We start from the raw sequence: 15,765 nt of genomic DNA on the forward strand, positions 1-15,765 counted from the left end.
AAATAATAACCGGTATCTGCTGAGTTACATTAGTGCACTTAAAGAGTCTTTGTCTTAAAAGGCAGTTACTGACTTGGACAATCTACAAACCTAAATTATTTACAACATCTATTCCTCAGAGCAGCAGGAGTAGGAAGTGAGGAGACTGAACCCTGACAGAGACATAACTGTGATGGCCGCCTGCAGAATCATAAGTGCACGGAGATTTTCACCAGCACAAAGGGTTCAACCCCAAAATGCTTTGTTTTAATTACAAACCTCCGAGGAGACAGGCCAGCTTTCTATCATTCTTTGATCTGGAACTGATCTTTAATTTCCACCTTGCTTGGGCCAGGTTGAACTCACGGCTGAGGTCTTAGCCCTGCTGAAGGGAGCAGCAACTGCCTGATTGCCTCCAACCAGGCCAGGATGCTCCTGCCCTGCAAACGCCTTCCTGACTGCTTCACAGGCGCACTATGAACACTCAGCAGAAATTGCCTTTGTTCTTTTGTTAATATTTAATGCGAAATTTTAGTCTCTGAGGAGAACGACCTCTTGATTTTGAGGCAAATCTAAAACGATTATCGTATTAAGGCTCTCAATTATTTCTTCCCAAATAAGCTTTTCCATATGGGCAGTTGTATGACAAGTGGGATAGAGCTGTTTCTGCCTCCTTCAGCTGCAGCTGTTGACAATTTTCATCACTCAGGATGGATTCCTGCACTTCAGCCCCAAATTAAAGTTCCAAGATTTGCACATCTTCTCCTACCCCATATCTTAAATTACCAACACCACAGTCCTACTGGAGAACTGGGAAGCCGAGGTTATAAAAATGTTTAATATTTCTAATAGTTTTAATTACCATGTATTTTTAAAAACCTGTGATTTCTCATGTCCCTGTGGGATAACTGTTCTAATTTGAGTGGTGACAATGTACGTGGGTATGGAATTAAATTTAAATCTTTCATGGTTGCTAACAGCTATATAGCTAAGCTCTTCTGACAAAGTAAAGCACCCATACCATCCCAACACCATGGTAACTGGACATGTTAAGATGTCCGTGCCGACGCTTGTCCATATCCCAAAAGTCAGCAATGCTGTGCAGAACACGGGTGAGAGCCAGCTAAATCTCACAGCAGGCAAGGCCTGCAGGAGGTGGGGCCTGCATGGAGAACCACCAGGTCCAGCATCACCGACCACTGGGCCATCCAGAGCTGTTTTCATACCTGAAATGATTCTGAAGGTGCAGCCAACCAAAGTCACTCACCTGCGTGGGGTTTTCTGCAGGCCTCCCCTCGCTGCAGGACAGGGCCCATCCATCCTCGTGCTGTGGTGAATGCTGTTTAGGCAGTGCTCGTAGTGGTTATGCGCCAGCGCAGCAGCAACCAGGTCTTCACTGGCACCCTTACAGCCCCTCTGGTCCACAACATAGTGTGTTATCTGCCACCCCTTGAAATACAAGGGAGAAGAAAGACTTCCATATTTCTTGGGTGCTTGCTTTTACTTATCCCTTATTGTACATGCTTTTGGGGATCAGAAGTCACGTTACTTGGAGTTGTGCTGCTTACCAGGCAGAGCAGAGCCTCTTCCCAATCTGCCCATGCTCCCAAGCTTTCACCACTCAACCCCACACAGAACAACCTTACACTTTGCCTTGGGGCCTCCCTTTCCGTGGCTAGTTCTTCCCATCTCGATATTTAAAAGGGATCCTAGTGCATGAATCTCACCAGTTCTTCTATCCAGGCCATGGATACCACACTCACCCACACAATGCTCTGGGACCTCTATCTGGCCATGGGGCTTCTCTTGGTTAGAAGATTAGAGGTAAGAGCCTGACCAAGACACACCATAAGCCTTTTTGATGTTTTTCTGTTTTATTTCCCTCTTCAAACCTATTATCTGTGGTTTGAGACATGCAGACACGAGAGATGAGTTCACAAAGTTACTCAGAATGGGGCATGTCCTGGAGGACACTTCTCCCCTATTAGATATAGAGGGGGGATCAAACAACCAGCAGCCTGTCTTTGATGCTGATACTGCATGGCTTCATAATGGCACATTGTATGTAAAACCATTCAACCACAGAGTTCAGATGACAGCCGTGCTATTTGTCTGAAGCTCGCAAGAAACCACTTCCAAGGCATAACTACTCATCCACTGTAACTCCCAGTCCTCCCAAGGCCGGGCTGGGAATGATGTTACGTATTCCCAAATGCCTTGGATCAGCATTTTCCCATCTGTGTGCACAGTCATCCTGCTGTGCTCGTCAGACAGGCGTCGATTGCCTACCAGCTTTCTACAAAAGCCTTTCACTGAGCTTCATGAGACCAAACCAAAAGGAGGTGGTGTTGGCAAATTCGTTGCTTCTCAATGTGTCGAAATTTTAATGCCCAGTGATTTCAGACAGGACTTGAGAATGACAAAATTTTTGGTGGTAGGAGGAATGTCCCTCAAGGAAAGCCAGACTAGCAAAATGGCTTCACTCCTTATCTACTGCAGTCTAAAATCACTTGGAAGAACAAAGCCAAACAGTTTTCCTTCAGTAAACACAATGATTGCGCTGACCATTCCTCCTTTTTTTTTTTTTTTGTCTACTCTTAATATTTACAAATGCATCAAAGCCTACAGGGACTGTGGGCCCCAAAGCCATCATCCCCATAGCACAGATGAGGCTTTCCCACCCAGCTGAACTACAGCATGGACATTGCTGATAGTGACAGTCCTGATCCAAGGTCCCCAGGCTTCCAGAAACCGTTACCTTCCCAGGTGATCTTTCCCAATGGCTTAAGTTGCACCCTAATACTGAACACCTGCACTGGATTTTGCCTGTGCTGCAAAAGACACGGTGAATGTGCTCATTACAGCAACTCCTCCTAGCCCTCTTCCTGGTGTGCGCCAAGCTCTTGGGCACACAGCAGAATAAATTTCCTATGCATCGAAGACTAACAAGGAAAAATAAAAGCCAAACAATAACAACAAGAAAAGGAGCAAAGTAACATCATAAATTACAATGTAATATAAACACATCTATAAATTACAGGTATAATATCTTTTAAATTATCACTTTATAGCTGATCTATTACTGCATTATAGACAGTATTTTATACTCAATAGGAATTGTACTGCTTTACAAATATTGACTTTTCTAATTCCCCATCAGAAAATTAAAATGCTGATCCAGATGACACAGCTGGTTAGAATAAGCATTGTATTCACAGATTTCCAAGAAGACTGTCAGGATGACTTGAAAAAATATTTGGTTTATTATTTATAAGAAATCCTAGCTTTCCAATGCCAGCTAATTCACTTAAGTTGCTATACCAATGTGCTAGGTTCAGCTGAGCAAGGGATTTCCAGTTTTGCACTATTATAGTTTTGGCAGCTAATACTGCTTGCAGCAGGGTTTTTAGGGGTTTGTTCTTTTTTTTTTTTTTTTTTTTTTAATGCGAGTTAGCTAAATCCCCGAGTTTCTTCACATGGCCCAGAATATAAATCTGCCGTTTTCAAGGCCAATTTGTTTTCTTTTAAATCATATCAATTCTCTCTTGAACTTAAACCCAGGAATACTTAACTGCTTGGAAATACCCTGAGCTCGCTGCCCTGGGGGCTGTTTCCCAAGTCAGCTCAGATGCTGAGGTGAGGGTACCTGGACAGCAGCAGAGCCCGCCCTGGGAAACGGCAGCCCCTGCACTCACGCCAAGGTTGGAAGAAGGGTTTTGGGGTAGAGAACAGTAGATGCCTCGCATACAGGGTATTTTGGCACTGCTCAGCCTTGCTTGCCTTCATTTTGGTGTCTAATCAGGGCATTGCAAGTACACTCATAGCAGGAGGTGTGCGCACAGCTGTCGTGCACGGCGAGGCCTGCTGGACCCCAGTGGGGTGGTGGAGAAGGAAGACAGCAGGAGAAGAGATTTGGGGTTTGTAGTCTGCGACCACATGGAAACCCTTCAAACAGGAGCCCGTAATGGCACAGCTGATGCAAGGGCAACCTGAGCTGTTGGGCAATGGGAAAAAGCAGGGTCCTGGTCAGTGGGAAAGGATGTTTCCTCGTGCTGGACACCGCAGAAGGTGGAACCATAACCGCATTTTTAGTACCTGATGGAAGACAAGTAATTAGTAACAAAGTTAATGACCATAAATGCTAGTATTTTCAAGACTGTGAGATTTTCTGTGGAAAAGAGCAGACCTTTGTGTGTGCAAAGGTCAGAGGAATGTAAGCTCTTGGCTCCTCCAGCTGAAAATCCAAGCACCTACTCCCATTTCTCTGGGTTAACACCTTTTCCTCTACAAGAAGCAAAGGCTGACTATGAAGTAATGATCCAATACTCCCAGGTGGACGCTGAACCAGGAAATATAGCTTCATTTTCAAACACAGGCCAAACTTTTCTGCCTCTTCATATTTTGCTCTTTGACCTTTGTGACTTCCTGCTCTGCCTGCCGATGTCGGAGAGGTGACGCAGGCCTCTGAGGTGCAGGCCTGCAGCCAGGCCTGGGCCTCTGGGCCATGATGGTGGCTGCGGAAACCACGGTCTGGGGGGCAAGCTGACACAAGAAGAGATCAAACAGGGAAATGCTGTTGTGGTGAACCAAATGGATAACTTAAAGGCAGCAGGACCCCTGCCCAAGCACGCTCTGCAGCTGGTGTGGATTCAGAGGTGGAAATGTGCACCAGACCATCCCAAAGGTGCCCCAGATCCTGAAGCTACCGTGTGTGGCCAAGCTTTTGTACACCTCCTCACTGAAGGAACAGGCTACTCCCACAGGAGCTATTGGGCAGAGGAAGAAAATAACCCATTAGCCACAAAAGCCTGGTGAGGGGCTGGCTCTGCTCCCTGCAGATGGAGGAGCCGGCAGCATCCTGCAAACACCATGCCAGGAGCACTTCTCCCCTCATCCACCGGCCGCTGGTGCCGACTCTACGTTCAGCACAAGCGCTGCAAGCAGTCTCTAGGGCTCCGTCTCAGAAGTTGGAATAAATTAATGTAAATTAAATTAATTAATCCTTAGATATGTCTCTGGTTACTGTGCTAGGCCTTCGCCAGCCAAATGGAGGAGACAGAAGAGGCAAGCGTGGCGTGACGAGGGCCAGTGAGCTGAAAAATTCCACACAAATTTTTGCAGAAATTAACTCCAGCTGGAAAAGGCATCCTGACAAAGCTCTGCTGTCTCGTTCATAAATCGTCATCTTCACTGATGTGAGGCTTACCTGCGCAGCAACTGAAGGAAGTCAAGCCAAATGACCCTACAGAAACCAAGCACCTTGACTGGTGCACTGCCCAGCTCCAAATCGCCCTTTCAGCCACGTCCCCGAGGTCTTGGGATTAATCCCACCTCTCAACTCCATCTCTACATGCCCCCAGGCTGTGCGACCACACCAAAGTGTTTGCCTAGGACAGCCCTGCTGAAGAGGAGGATGAGAAAAGCTGCCACCAGCCAGCTGATGCTTCCTACTTGGGGCTGGTTCGGGCGGGGGGGTTCTGTTATTTAAGCCCTGAATAACCTGGGGGTACCCTTGGCCCCATCGAGCTTTCCCCACAAGCCCCTCTTCAGCTGATGCTTTGCTGCAAAGCCCACGTGAGAGGGGACCTCTCTCTGCATGGAGGCATCTCCCAGCCCCAGGAGGTGCCTACAGGTTTCCCCTACCGGTGCTAGTGCCACCTCTGTGGGCACCTGAAGCACAGAGGGCCCTGGCGACCAACTGCACAGAGAGCACGCCTCAATTTTTTGTTTTAGTGATAAATATAAAATACTTATCCTCGACCCAAGATCAAACACAGCTGCTTTGAGCCAAGTCAGGAAGATGGGCTCAAGGAAGTCATCTGGAGAGCTTGGCCAGCCAAATTTGCAAGACAGAGAATTAGGCAGGGGAAACACCTGTGCCTCTGTTTTGTGCATGTTTTGCATGATTTTTCGCTGGACCTTTAGGGCTTTCCACCTCTGCTGGACTGAGGCAACCTGCTGAGGGGCCTGGAGCCAGAAAGGAAAGGGAATAAAACCAGTCACAGATGACGACATGCTGCAGGGAGAACAAACCGACAGAAATGGTGGATGAGGTAAGAGATGGGGAAGCTCTGTTAATTACTTAACTGGCATAGGAACCGGGCTGGCAGCCCCTGCCCCATAGGTGAGCCACTGCAGCTCACCAAACCCTAAACAAGCTGGGCTTCGAGGGGTCACCACCTGCGACTTGAAACCTCCCTGGAAATGTGCCAGTAGCCTTTGGAAAGAGATTGGGGCCCAGATTTACTGCGACAATAGGGTTTTCTATTAATTTACGTATGTATAATTTTTAACCTCCCTCCATGGCTGCATGTCCAAACAGCCCTGGGTGGTAAAACCAGGGCGTTGCTTTCACGCAGCTTTACAAAAGCACAGAGAAAATCAGAACATAGTGGGCAGGAAAACGCAAATGGGATTAAATACCAACCTAAATAATTCCGAGGGTGTAGGACTGAGAGCAATTTCATTTTGCACATTTCACACAAAAAGCAAAACCACCTCCAAGCTCCACATGACACCTCCTCACCTCTGTTTTGAAATGGAAACGAGGGCGACACGAGGGGAGCACAGCAGTCCCAATGCCATCCTTGAGCCTCCCTCATACTGAATTACATGCAGTCATCTCCTTTTTGCCCCCTTGGATGTCACTGGCTACAGCTCAGCCCTGGTAATGAGTGCTTGGCCATGCGCCTTGGATCAACCTAGAGACCAGACCCAGTGCTGAAGCTGGTGGTCCTCCCAGGGAGGATGTCCCCAGTGTCCTTTTAGTCTTTAAAAAATTCCTGTTGCTGTCCTCTCTTTTGTACGTACGTGTTTTTTTTTTTTTCCATCTGACAAATTCATGATCCCCCTTTTCTGTCCCTTCGCTTCTCCAGCGAGCAACTGCACCAGTCCAGGACTGCCCTACAGGCTTCATTCCTCCCCTGTCTGGCTTTGCTTCTGGTTTTATTATTTATTAGCTGCAATGGCTTGTGGAAGGTTCGTGGCATCGTATTTCTAACTCCCCCCCCCCCCCCCCCCCCCCCCCCCCCCCCCCCCCCCCCCCATGCCTCATACCTCAAATATGAGCTATTTGTCCTTTTGCAGGAAATCTGACATTTATGAAGGTTTTGGCTGCTCTGAGAAGCTGGGAAGCTCTGGGAAGCAGATCAAGCAGAAGCTGTGACCTCTGCCATACTCTGTCCTCCTCCTCTTGTGGCAATGCCAAGTGGTCTCCTCACTTCGTGCCCTCTCCCGTTGCTTTCCACCTCCATCTCACCCCACAAATCATCTTGTATTGCTTGCAAAGTCCTGTACATGCCTCCTGCTGAACGTCTTGTCGGTCAGGGCCAAATCCTGATGCCTTGGCCCACACTGAGGACAGCCTGGCACTAAAATAAGCCTTAGTGGGGGAACCCAGAACACCTTACACTGAGGAAAGGGGTCTTAGGAACTCTGCAGGATATTTTTTTTTGGTCTTTACAACCTGCAGAGCAGAGCCCGTCACTCATGGTGACGATGCACCAGGCTCAGATCTTGCGCCTGGATCTGAGCTTGTCAAAGACGAGAAGTATTCTATAAATGTCTCTGGCGATTACATAAAGCTATGATTTCTGCCCCAGAAACACAGCTCCAGTGCCTGAGGGGCGGCTGGGCACACACAGACAGCGCTCACACCTTGCAAGGTGGTTTCTCACCCTCGGGCACGTGACAGCAGGACGCCAGCTGGTACAGACAGACAGAAATGTGCAAGGCAGGCGCTGCTGCTTCAAACACATCGTGGCATTTCACACTGCAGCTCTTACTGAAGGGTGTACGCAGAGGTCGGGCAGACACAGGTTTCACTAATGCTCCTGTACCTGACTCTTGGTGGCTTCAGATGCTCGTTCTTGGGCTTTTTTTGCATGCAATTATACAGCTGATAACTGTACCAGGTGCAATCTTTCCTTACCTCCATGCAGCCCCGATCAGACAAGCATTTAAGCAGCTGCGTTGCTTTAAGTGAGAGGAGGAACCCAGCAACATCAGCTACTTAATACAGCGCAAATGCCCGTGTGTATCTGGAAGATAAATACAGCGTAGCTCCTCACCGCCCTCAGCGTGCAGGGCCCCACAGCTAGCACCTCCGTGCCCCGGCCTGGAGAGCACTTGCTGTGCTGTGGGAGATGGGAATCAACAGCCCGTGGCTAACACCAGCTCAGCACGTTCACACGCCAGTGCCAACGCTTTCCTTCCCGACAAGCCCCGGCAGCAGGCCTCCAATGGCTCAAAGGACTCTACGCGCACCTCAACAGTTAACATGAAGGGGATTTTGGACATCACATGCCGAATTTAGAAAGCCCCTAGTCGCCATGGAAACAGGTTTCTCTTACACATAGAGATGCGCGCAGGGGCTGTGCCGAACCCCGGGAGGAAGGAGACGACAGCAGAGCTCGTGGCAAGGCTGCTGCAGCACAGTCAAGGTCCACGATCATGAACGGCTTGGCCTTTCTGGGCGTTTTTGCTGGATGTTCAAATGGGTTGCCTGGCCTTGGCAGCATCATCGGCGTGAATATAGGTGGGCACAAGCCCCTCACCCTTCACAGCCCTTAGGACTGTATTAAAATTGACATGAAAAGCCCATAGGACTGATAGCTCCAGCTGGGCTTGGTTTTCCTTCATGTTGTTACCATCTAGGTCAGCTCTCCTTTGGCTTCTCCAAGCCCTCCCAGCCTTGGCCACTCATCTGCCCACAGAAGGACCTGAGCGCTTCACAAGGAAATACTGCCTTGCTTTCCAGCTCACTCAGCAGCACCAACTGCGTGGAGGGAGCAGAGTTTTAGCACTACTGTTTTTTTTTTTAAATACTTTAAGAAGGTGTGACTGAGCTTGACAAAATTGGAAAGTCCCAAGTGACCACGTTCCACTTGAAGCCGGATCCTGGCTGGGGACGGAGGACGGCAGGACTTCGGGGCCTTCAGATATGAAGCCTGGCCACCTTAGCTCACCTACACATGTGCAGCACTTCCAGCATTAATGGGCAGGTCCATGTAGATGGCCAGAGCCCATCGTGCTGCCACGAATGGCCATGCTCATCACTGGGGATCACAAAGCCCTCCCGACGGCCTTGAAGGCTGGGGCACAAGCAGAAGACATCACATTGGATGGAAATGAGCAGGGCTGAATTTGGAGTACCAATGTACATCTAAAAATATATATTATTCCCAGTGTCTTCTGACTGTTGGTGTCACACTGCAACACCACGTAGCTTTACAGAATGGAAAGATGGGTGACACCTTTCATGCTGTGGCTTTTCCACTTGTTTTCTTTGCATTTTGGGAGGGCTCGTGTCCTGCCTGTGAGCCCACTGGAGAGAAGGGAAGGCAAAATTGCTCCCTGGAAAAGTGGCAAGGTCCCCAGACAGGTGGTGTCCAGCAGCAGCACGAGCTTTTCATCTGTAATGCTCACACCGTCGCATCCCCGACAGTCGTGAAGGACAGAGCTGCTGGCAGAGCAGCCGCCAGTGCACAACCAGGCAAGTCCACCCCGTAACAGCCATCCCAAAGGGTTCCGCATCCAAGCCAATTACAAAACCCAAGGGTTTCATTCAAACAACATACAACTGCTCACATGAGCATAACTTAATTTAATTTTCAGTACTCAGCAGAATGTATTTTTCACTGCACCTCAGCTGCGGCGTAGAGATAAATGATGTATTTAGTCTTCTGACAATTTTGCTAAAGCTTCATTCCCAGCTGATCTCTTTTCAAATGATCCATATTTCAGGGATTTTTATCCTTAATTAATCTTGGTGATAAAAGAAAAAAAAAATTGAAATGGGGATTTGGAAAAATGTTTTCTGCTGTTAAAATTTAATTTTTTTTTTTCCCATTCCTATTTTGTTAAGCATCCCCAACCTTAGCCTTTCGCTGCCCTTGCAGCTATGCAATACGCAAGACCTCTCCAGTACATGTGATACTGCAGGAGACTGGAAATATTTCCGAGCCAGGAAACAATGACAGTTGTTCCATTAGATACAAAGGTTTTCCTCCGCAAGCTTCACTAAAAAGGCATTATACAGTTAATAATATTACCTAAACCTCACTACCAGCTCTAAAATGGCCCAGATATCCTTTTGTCCTGCTGCTCCGTGCTATATCGTTCTCTGCTTCCAATAACGCTTTGGCCAAAGAGTATTTTCACGGTAATAAACATGCTCTCATAAGCTTGATGTAAATCCCAGCCACAGCGCAGGCAGCTCTGCTGGGTTCCTGCAGGTCCAGGATTTTTGGAAATATCTGCAGCGCACTCCACACAGGCAAGCTCCTGGCCTGCCTGTTGGCTTGGGCTCCTCCGTAGCACATAGCCACGTACACAGGGTAATTTATAGCACATTGCTCCAGCTGCATTGAGTGGAATACAGGCAGGAAGCGCCTGCGTGGCCACTGCAGTGGAACAGCAAGAAAAATAATAATATTACACAGACACACACTTTTCAGCCCAAAAGCTCTGTTTGCTGGGCTGCGGTCTGGTTCCCAAGAAATTTTTAGCTTAGGCAGATCCAATCTAAAGAGCTGAAAAAATATCATATTCTCTCTCTCTCTAAAACATCAGTGTTTTATATACGTGTGTGTGTGTGTATATATATATATATATATATATATATATATATATATATATCCTTGCAGCTCCTTGTGCTGACGCTAAATTCACACTCCTGATTAAGCTGTGAGGAGCCTTACTTAGCTGGGAGTTAATTCCTACACTGTAGGTACAAAGGTTAAGTCGGGTTAACTGTGTTTAAAAACAACAGTAAAAGCACAACCCATAGGAAGAAGGAAAAAAAAATAAATAAATTCCATGGATAGTTTTGCCCAAATCTTTGTACTCCAGGACCAGCAGAGGCACAACGATGCCAAAGACCAAGCCAGCAAGGAATCCCCAGCGGTGCACAGCACTTGCGTGCTCTGTAAGTAGTGCGTGGGTATCTGTATTGTGATGGATATCCACGCCTTAATGGAATAATATGTCAGACCGAGTAGCACATATCCTCACTCGTCACGGAAGACCAGCACAGGGGAGCTCTTTCACAAGGGCGAACCCCCTCAAGCCTCGGAGAAGCCACCCCTGACCCAGGCGGTTTAACAGAGAACGCATCCCTTGGCAGCCAGCAGCCCCGCCACGGCAGGCATGGGAGCCGGGAAGCTGCGTGAATCACAACCGTGATTACACAAATCTTTCCCCCTTCGGGAAAGCTCTTGCCCGAAGCTCCTGGCAGGCGTTTTGCAGACCCATGCCCTTGCCCTTGCCCAGGCATGGGAAAGGATCCTCATCTCTGAAGCAGAAAAGTCTGCCCTGAGGGTGATTGGGATGTGTTCTCCAGTCTCGGGGGAGAAAGGGTATGTTTAGCACGCAGAATTGCTTCAGACTGTCCTCAGCTCCCGTCCCTCACTGCCCGTCTCCTCCAAATCTTGGTCCCTGCAGATGCCATTTGCTCTGACAGCTCAGCGGTGTTTCAGCCGCCGCCGAGCCCTCCCTGCAGCTGGGCTTTCTGGGGACAGGAATCCCCCTGCCCTCCCCAGAGCACTCGTGAGTCACGGAGGAGGTTATTTCTGGATGGAGCTTTCTGGACTTGGGGAAATCGCTGCCACGCCAGCGCCCAGCTGCACTTTCAAGAGGTGCATTTTTTGGCCAGCCTCGCAAATCTATTTCCATATGAAAGCACCCGCATGAATCACTCCTCCTAAGAAAAAGCTGTGGAAGTGAAATGGGCATGAAAAATGGTTTGCTGGGAGATAAGGAAGGGAAAACTGACAGTTACTTTTTCTCCTCTGTAATTAAATAGCCACGTGGAGGCAGAAAAGACCACAAGAAGCCCCCCTTCCTCCCTTCCTGACCCGATCCCTTTTGTGCTTCTCCCCACCAGCTCCTTGGGAAGGATCTGCACTACCACTTACTAACGCCAACCTACTTCTGGGGCAAAGTCAGCACTCCTCACTACGTATATGAAAACTTTTGTTACCAACATTATTTCCTCATCTCAGGAGGAAAAAAAAAAAAGACATTTTCCTGCAGCTCGTCCTCTCCCTGCAAATATCAGTGTTTTCCAACCACCACGCATTCCAAAGTAGCACAAATTGTTAATAGGAATAAAAAACTGGAACTGATCAGCCACTAGTGTTGCTCCTAAAGTTTGGATCAGTCTTTGTGGAATTCACCAAGTTGTTTTTTTTTTTTTGTTTGTTTTCCTCTGAGATCATGTGAAGGGCTACTGCACACTACCATATTGCTGCTGCGAGGCATCACCTTAACGTCCTTATGACAATTCCCACTGTCCCTAACTTACTTCTGATGCCCATACGGCACTGCAGCAAATAGCCACCCCCTCGCACATTTTGGTCAGCAGTTCCCCTCAAAATTTTCTTTAAAGCTTTGCATATGATTACACTCAGACCAATGAGCCTGCAGTTGCTCCTTATTTATATATATTTCTGTACTTACATACTCTCCAAGTATATTTTCAAAATACACCACCCACTCAGAGAAGTGTTAAAGAGCACTGCCATTTGACCAGTAAGCATACGTGGTATTTCTGTTGCAGCTTTAGGAGAGAAACTACTGCATTTTCCTGGAAAAAAAGAGCATTAAACGCTGAATTTGCCTGTGCCTTGATTCTGGTAGTTCTTGTTTCCATATCCTAAATCTCATTCTTGGCTCTTCTTCCATGGTCCTTTAGCCAATACATTTACTCTAAATCTTTCCCTTACCCTTATTGCATCATTTCCCTTCTTCTTTATACCTTGCTCTTCCTATTTAAGGGTCTGGAAAAGTTCTGCGCTGCTTTTTGACCACGATCAGCAAAGGAGCTTAGCTGGACTCATGCTGATTTTCACTGTATTCTTAGACTTTTCTGGCAATCCACAGCTTGCTTGGCTGCCAGGTCATTTTTCCAAACACAAAACAGTGCCACCTCTTACTGATTCTGTGACTACAATTTGAAGGCTTTTGTCTGCTGTTTAATCTGAGATTAACAGCATCCAAATATTGCTAACCACTGCCTATCCATCAGTTCTTGTGCTAGGAATTAGCCTTCCAGAGAGACAGAACTTCTGGTGGTACTTTCTCTCTCTAACATCGCGACAGGCGTGATGTGATGGATTTGGGTATGGCTTGTAAAGTTGCCGTTCTCCTATTTTCTCCCCCAGCGAGTGAAGCCAAAGCAAGCACAGGTGGAACTGAGTTGTGTCTTCACTTCACAGCCCACCGTGCCACCAAAACACATCGGGGAACCAGCTCTGTAAGCTGTACTTGCCCTCACCTCTTGGCAGCAAAGCTGTGCCTCTTTTCCCTTCTGACTCTGCTTGTTCCTTCTCTTCTGTCTCCTCAGCAGTGAGACGGTCCCTGCTCTCACCATCCAGCTCTTATCCAGTGTCCTCTACCTTTGCCATTGTCCTGTCTCTGGCTCCACGGTCCAAGGTTACGGGACTTCCTCAGACTTTTGCCTAAATGTCAGCTCTGCAGCCGTATTTCAGCTCAGCTGGAGCGTCAGCCCGATATTCCCTTCAGAAGGCACTTTCTTCTCATTTCAGAAAAATGCAGTCCAAGTGCAAAGCTTATTAAATAAGCACAGAAAGCAATAAACCACCAACTGGCAGATAAACAAATTACCTTCTCCTCAGGCAACCTCCTCGGAAGGTTACTTCTCCGTCCCCAGGGAGGCACAAGATCTCTCATTTATCTCATATCCTGATAATACTCGCAAATCTGCACTATAATAATGACTGTATACAAATCACATGCTTCAGGGCTTCATCCATTTGCCTGCTGAATCCAAGAAGGGACTGTTTCCCTCAGTAAAGCACTGGCCAGACTTCTTCACCTTCTGAAGCCCTGAGGACCAGCAGTAGGTGGGACACAACGCATGACAGAACTGTACTGAGATGGTGAAGTAGATCCCTTTGCACTGATACCTATCTGGATGATCTGTGATCCGATTCATTACCAGATTTGTCAATAAATACTATTCCTGCTCTTCCACTGTTCTCTCAGACCAGTGAGGCCTTCATTTTCTTACCTTCTTCAATCTGTACCACAGTACATCCCTGCTCTGCTACTGCAGCATACCTCTGCTTCCCCCGCTTTCTGATATACAGCTCTCCTCTTTCTGACTTCCAAGGCTGGAAATGTCTTCTCCTGTCTTAAATTACTGGCACCAACATACGTGATCAGCATTTAATAGTACACAGTGGAAACCAGGCAGGTAATTTAACTTTACCTTGAAGGTGATTAAGGGATGGGAGCCTCTGACTTAGGAGAGATGGAACTATTCAGTCTAGAGCAAAGGAGGCTCTGCGTGGACTCATCAGTGTGCATAAATACCTGGTGCCAGGAGTAAAGAAGGGGGAGTCGGGCTCTGCTCAGTGGGACCCCATGACAGGACAAGAGACAACGGGCACAAACTCAAGTACAGGGTATTAAATGCAAGAAAAAGCTTTTTGTTGTTGTTTTGTTTCCCTGAGAGGTTGTGGAGTTTCCCTTCGCAGATGCCCAGAACCCAATTAGACGCGGCCCTGAGCAGCCCGCTCCAGCACTGTGTGAGCGGTTGAGTTGGTCTGGTCCACCTCATCTCTTCTCACCTAAAACCGTGAAATTATTCTGAGTCACAATGTTCAGCTGCTCACACAAAGCAAAAAGAGACTATTAAATACCCAAATGCTGAGAAAAACAGGTTTGCTTGATTGCACAATGGATGTCTGCATTGACTATGCCTGAAATGACCAGCTCTTGCTCAAGTTTTTCTGCCATAAAAATGGCCCAGCTGGGAACACAGCCCCGAACCTCCAGCAAACAGGCACACAAGACTCCATCCAAACGGGAGGGGGAGGCCTCGGTGAGCCCCAGCACAGCTAGTGATGGCCTGTGACAAAGGAGTAGACACTGTCGCCTCTTCCACCATGCTTGTAGACTTGTCACTGGCGGCAAAGCCAGTCCTTTAGCACGTCCTTTGCCAAGTTGTGTTACCAAAAACAAGCTTTTGACAAGGATGACAGAGCCGAGCCAGCCCCTCCTCCCTTTGCAGGCTTGTGTCAGAGCAGAGTACTGCCCGGAGCACGCAGTTATCCTTCAGCTTGATAAAACATGATGTCCTGTATAAAACTGAAACTGCCCCCAAGTTATTTTAAAAAAACGTAAATAAATCAAAGCCTCATAAACCATATATTTTAAAACGCTTAGCGGGCTTGATACTGCAAAGTCAGCTCAGCAAGACTAATAAAACCCAATCTCTAGCTCCATCAAATCCTCCTCCTTTGTGTCCCCCACGGGGATGAGTACAGTCCTCTGTATTTTCACACACATGCGAACATACACATATGAACACATGCAAACTGGCACATTTTCTCTAAACCTCTCAAGTTCCAGAAACTTCATCCTTTTGCACACTGAAAATGGACTTTTTTTTTTAAATGAAGAATTAAACACCCTCCCAAAAACAACTGAGAAAGTGATCTGCAAACTATTTTCAAAACAGCTGCTTTGGTGCCTTTTTTTTTTTTTTTTTTTAACATTTGAAATAGCTGATTCTCACATCCCTCTCTTTGTGAAAAAGTGGGACGATTCATGGATCTGACTAATCTGAGCAACAGTACCTTGAAAAAGATGGGAAACAGATTTCTAAGAACTAAAAGTATAAATTCAATTTGAACCTAAAAAGTGTCCCTGAAGTTTCACTGTGAACTCCACCGTCTCACCAAAAACAAATCTGAAGCTATGGAAGACAGAGATCAAGTCTATATTAACAAGCAGCTTTTTTCTGGCCTCAGTTTAGCT

Source organism: Anser cygnoides, chromosome 4, assembly GCF_040182565.1.
Source record: "Anser cygnoides isolate HZ-2024a breed goose chromosome 4, Taihu_goose_T2T_genome, whole genome shotgun sequence".
NCBI lineage: Eukaryota > Metazoa > Chordata > Aves > Anseriformes > Anatidae > Anser > Anser cygnoides.